We start from the raw sequence: 6,542 nt of genomic DNA on the forward strand, positions 1-6,542 counted from the left end.
TACATTAAAAAGTTCTATTAGATGTTAAATAGAAATACGCAATATTTCGCTAAACAAATTAGCTTCATCAGGCGTGTGCATCTCTCAAGGTGAAATCGGATGCATGACAGAAAAATATTTTTGTAGCTTAATCTATACAAGATTTGAGGGATGGGTGTAACATATTAATTCGGTCATAAAATATGTTTGTTTGTTTCGACATCTATAAATGTGTTAAACTTTTATTCCAACTTCATGTAGTTGTAGCTACAAACATATTTTATGACCGAATTAATATGTTACACCCATCCCTCAAATCTTGTATAGATTAAGCTACAAAAATATTTTTCTGTCATGCATCCGATTTCACCTTGAGAGATGCACACGCCTGATGAAGCTAATTTGTTTAGCGAAATATTGCGTATTTCTATTTAACATTTAATAGAACTTTTTAATGTATCAATTAGTGTGTTTTAGTTATATTCTTAGACATTTATATATATATATATATATATATATACGTATATTAAATAAGCTCAATATATTTCGTTTCAGGTACGTTTTCAATTTTAGCGGGGTTTTTTTTGTGTGTATTTTACATATGTTAAAGATTTGATCATAAAACAATTCCGAATGTTCCAAGGTGGTGGATGTGTATTTTACCTGTGCGACTGAAAAATTTATTTTATGTGGTGGAGGCATAACATTGAGAAGATTCAAGTTTATAAGTGTTCCCAAACATTCATAACTAGCCAGAAACTATTATTTTACATTTATAAAACGTCAATTCCTACATTTTAAAAGTCTGTTACAAGTACATTTTTCCCGACACTTCTGCACGAGAAAAAATGGCGGCTTTTTAAAAGAAAAAACCAACCCATACTAAATCAATCTGGTTTTTGGCGATCTGCAATCATTCTATTAATTAGCCAGTTTATATAACACTGAATACAAGAAAACTTCTCAATACTATTGCATTGTTGACATTTTAGTGAACCTGTATTTTAAACTGTGTGGTTTTAAACAGCAGAATTATATTGAAATTTATCGAAGTGATTTCTAGAAACAAGACTCAGTTTTAGATTTTATTCGTTTTATCCTACATAAACAAATTTCAATCGGAGGATTTGAACAATTCATATAGCAGTATATAACATTTTATTCACCTGTGGCTTTTAGCAAAACATATACATGTATATAGACTTGCTTGCACGAACTAATTAGTACCTGCGTGATATATCTGCTTTTAATTGCATAGCTAGATTTTAGAGTAGTGTGTAGTCAACAATATTATATTACCCTCTTAAACTTCATCGTATATATAGTGACACTTTTAGTTTTTATTCATGACGGAACATAAACTTTTAAAGTATCTTGCAAAACCATTTGTAATACCAGCTGGGGTAAAACAACTGACTCCTGTGGTGTTTACAGATAGTAAAGGGAAATATTTGGAAAAGTATTGCAGAAATTCAGTTGAGAATAGTATTAAATGGTGGAATCAATCTGGGTGTAGCTCCTCTCAAGCTCTTGTATGGTTAAAACAAAACCTTGAATATAAAATTGGACATCTTGATAACATTGCATTATATGTATGGTTTGGCACATGCGATCTCACTATTTATGACAAAAACAGTAGATATATTAACTTGAGAACCGAAACGGATGATTCCATTCAAACAATTGTTAATAATTATCAAGAAATTGCTGATCTCCTTAAGAGTTATCCTGGGTGTAAATTAAGATTCTTGGAAACTCCACCATACTCCGTATCTCTTTGGAACTCGTATCACAAACATCCTGATGTTCAAAAATTCAAAAATGATGACGACATTTTATTAAAGCAAATAAAGGCATTAAGCAATCACATCAGATACATGAATGACACATTGGGAACTAGATCTCCAAATTTATCAGCTGATATCCATCATAGAATCAATACTAGCAACAAAAATAGTTCGAATATAGCCAGAAATCAATATAACTTCAATCTGTATAAAGACGGCATCCATCCTTCAACAAACCTTGCAAAAGTCTGGTTAAAAAAGATAACCCAGCAAATAAAAACGGACTGTTGGTAAATCACAATCCTGATTAGAAGTATTTAATTTTAAAGACAATCTGTATATATCGCTGCTGTGACATAGTGGGGAAACGGTGGGATTTTCCACAGTACTCTCACTTGCCACAACATATTTTATACTTAATTGCTGTTTGGCTAAATAAAAAAAAAATATGGAGCTAGCCAGAAAAATTAAGCGAAGAACGTCCGACAAAGACAATATGAGCCCACACCAAAAATATGAAAACAACCATACTTTAAATATTGAAAAATCTTTGAAGAAAAAATTAGAAAGTACTAAAGTCACTGAAATAACATACTCAAAAACCGGAGGTGGTATCACTGGAAAATTTGATGCTATAACTTTTGAACTTTTTCTATATGCATGTGAAATCTACTACAAAAATTCACAGGACATACTTGACTTCAGTAAAACTGCTGCAACCGACAATGTGGGTAATAATGTTCAAATAACATATAGTATTACTGATACATCAAAGAAAAGCTTTACTATAAATGCCTATATAACAAAGTGTACTGTAATGATATTGTAATTATGTTATATAAATGATATTGTAATTATTGTATTTATTTATGTTGGCCTGATTTGTATTGTGTGGCCTGATAGTTGTTTACAGAATAATTTTAGAATTGTGCAGTTTAGAAATCTCTGGAACAATTACAGAATGATTGGAACTTTCCAGAATGATCCTAATAAAAGATGCATTATATAAACTTCTACATTTTACTAGAAACTTCTGTTGTAACTTTCCAGGATGTTCCATTATAGACTGTTCTAGAATCTTCCATGACAAATATATATATATACAGACACTAAAGTTAAACTCACTCTAGTATTTACTCTTGGACTTACACTTGGACTTAGACATCGATAGACATTAATATTCATAGCATTTGGATTGACACTTTTATTCTACAAACAACATCATACAGGATTGTGACCGTAGTAGTGAACGTAATATTCAGATTGGATTCCAAAAGATATCCGGATACAGATAAAGATAAAAGATTGGACTCATATTTTGACAGTTAAGTTGACAGTAATATTTGTGTAATACTTCTTGTAAACTTTTGTATAATAAATATTGTTAAATGTTCTTATTGATTTGTGTCTTTTGTTGGCTACAATTTAAAGGCGATTTCTGGCCGTAACAGAAATTGGGGGCTCGTCCTGGGATCTTAAAAATATTTTATTCAAAATTTGTTTAGTATTTTTATTATAACTAGCCAACAAAATTCTACAAAATGGCATTTGATGCCGGTAATTTTTTGAAAACGCCTGACCTGGAGGGGTTTGATAATTTAAAGAAAGAGGAATTAGTGTTGCTTGCTAAGCATCTGAAATTAGATTTTAAAGTATCCATGAGAAAACAAATTATAAAAAATTTGGTAATAGACAAATTAGTTGACGCAGAAATTTTAGGAGAAGAGGCTCTTGAACTTAAGGTCGAAAACGTTGACGCTTTTAAATTAAAACAGCTTGAATTAGAACATAAACTTAAATTAAAAGAACTGGAAATGAAGGAAAGATTGGAAATGGATAAAAAGGAAAAAGAAGATGAATTAAAATTAAAAGAACTTGAAATGAGGGAAAGGCTAGAGATGGAGAAACTAAAACTTGAAATGGTCAAAGAAGAAAGCAACACTAAAGTCCAGCCGAAATCAGAATATTTTGATGCAGCGAAAAATATACGTTTGGTTCCCAGATTTTGTGAAAAAACAGTCGATAAATATTTTCCACAGTTTGAGAAAATTGCTCATAATTTGAATTGGCCAAAGCCATATTGGACTACAATGCTACAAAGTGTTTTTGAGGGTAAGGCCGCTGAAATATACTCCACACTTCCATCAGAAAAAAGTTCCGATTATGACACGGTGAAACAGGAAGTTTTGAAAGCTTATGAACTAGTACCAGAAGCATATAGACAGAAATTTAGATCTTATAAAAAGTTTGATTCACAAACATATGTGGAATTTGCTCGGGAAAAAGAAGATCTATTTGATAAATGGCTTACTTCAAAGAAAACAGATAACAATTTTGATAACCTAAGACAATTGATGTTATTAGAAGAGTTCAAACAATGTGTTCATTTAGACTTAAAAACACATTTAGACGACAAAACTGTTGGGACAATACATGATGCAGCTGTAATTTCAGATAATTATACCCTTTCACATAAAAGAAGTTTCAAGGGTCAAAATGTTAATAATTCAAGTGGAAATTACAAAAATCAAAGCACTGAGCGTACTGATAGTAAGCCTGTTGCACAGAATAAGAGTCAGTCCAGTTTTAATATGTCTAGTCCAAAATTTGATACTTTTGAGAAGAAGTCACTGATTTGTGCTTATTGTAAGAAGAATGGTCAACTGATGGCTGATTGTTTTAGACTCCAGAAGAAGAATGAACGAGATAATAAGCCGAAGTCCAGTGCTTGTACGACACCTTATATTACCAGTACATTGGAATGCCCTGCGCGTCAGGCTTTTAAGTCCAGTTTTTGTGATTACATGGAGGAATACAAACCCTTTATGTCTGATGGGTTTGTTTCTATTGTTGATGATACCACTCTTCAGCCTATTAAGATTTTACGGGACACTGGAGCTTCTCAGACTTTATTGTTAGAAGGTGTGTTGCCTTTGTCCGAGAATACTTCTGTTGGTGCCTCCGTTTTGTTGCAAGGTGTAGAGTTAGGTTGTATAGATGTTCCTCTCCGTCGTATTTATCTGAAGTCAGATTTGATAACTGGACCAGTTGTTGTAGGTGTTCGTCCTAATCTCCCTGTTGAGGGTGTTACCTTATTGCTAGGAAATGATCTAGCTAGGAACAAAGTGGTTGCTGAACCAATTGTTACCAGTGAACCGGTGGTGGATGTTAAATCAGCTGAAGATGATGCTGAATTGTATCCAGCTTGTGTTGTTACTAGGGCGATGGCTAGAAAACAACAAAATGAGAATTTGCAAGAAGACAAGTTTGATTACATGGACCTTTCTGACACTTTTATAGCTGATATTGAAGATCCTGGTAACTCAGAAAAGGCTATTATAAAACCACCTAGTATTAACAAAAATGTTATTATGCCATGGCCAGATGTAAACAGCCATTCATTAGACCGAAATAATTTACTCGAAGAACAACATAAAGACCCTGAGGTTCTTCAGCTCAGCCAGAGGTCTCAACCACAGGAGGAAGCAGACAAAGTGGCCGAATGCTATTACCATCAGGACAGTATTTTAATGAGGAAGTGGAGGCCTCCTGATGCTACCCCAGAGGAGGAATGGAGAGTGCTATACCAAGTGGTGGTGCCTAAAGTTTATAGACAAGAAATTATTGGTCTTGCCCATGACACCCCCTTGGCTGGACACTTAGGTATAAGGAAGACTTGCCTTAAGATCTTGCAGCATTTTTACTGGCCTAAACTTAGAAATGATGTTGCAGAATACTGCAATTCATGTCATATATGCCAGGTTGTTGGTAAACCTAACCAGAAAATACCACCAGCACCACTTCTGCCTATTCCAGCCTTTGACGAACCTTTCAGCAGAGTTCTAATTGACTGTGTTGGACCTTTACCAAAGACCAAGACTGGAAATGCATATTTATTGACAATCATGTGTACATCTACCCGCTTTCCTGAAGCTATTCCGCTCAGAAATATCAAGACACCTACTATCGTCAAAGCTTTGATCAAATTTTTCACATTAGTAGGACTTCCTAAGTCTATACAGTCCGACCAGGGATCAAATTTCATGTCAGGTTTATTTCAGCAAGTCGTATACCAGTTAGGGATTGCTCAGTACAGATCAAGTGCTTATCATCCAGAATCTCAAGGTCCCTTGGATTTAGTCCCTTTGAGTTGGTATTTGGTCATACTGTAAGGGGACCGTTAAAATTGATTAAGGAAAAGTGGCTTACTGAACATACTGACTTGAATCTTTTAGACTATGTATCTAGATTTAAAGAAAAATTGTATACTGCTTGTCAAATTGCTCAGAAAAACTTAAAAAATGTACAGAACAAGATGAAAATATGGTATGATAAAGATGCCAGGGACAGAGTTTTTGAGCCTGGTGATAGCGTACTTGTATTTCTGTCTGTCCCTGGACATCCTTTACAGGCTAAATATTGTGGTCCTTATACAATAGAGAGTAAAATTAATGATTTGAATTATATTGTAAAAACTCCAGGTCGGCGCAAACAAAATAGAGTGTGTCATATTAATATGTTAAAACCATATTTTGAGCGTACTAATGTTCTATGTGATAGTAAACCAGTGGCCACTTTAGGCATGGTTAAATTTGAGAACAATCATGACAAACCAGATGTAATTGAACCAATTTTTAGTTGTAAAACTATGGAAGAGACAGTTAGATTGAAAAATTCAGAAATTTTGTCAAATTTAGATTCAAAACTTGCACATCTGTCTTTTGATCGTAGAGAAGAAATAAAAACTTTGTATTTGTATTTGGTATTTTCTTTTAA

The sequence above is a fragment of the Mytilus galloprovincialis genome, chromosome 10 (assembly GCF_965363235.1).
Source record: "Mytilus galloprovincialis chromosome 10, xbMytGall1.hap1.1, whole genome shotgun sequence".
Taxonomy (NCBI): Eukaryota; Metazoa; Mollusca; class Bivalvia; order Mytilida; family Mytilidae; genus Mytilus; species Mytilus galloprovincialis.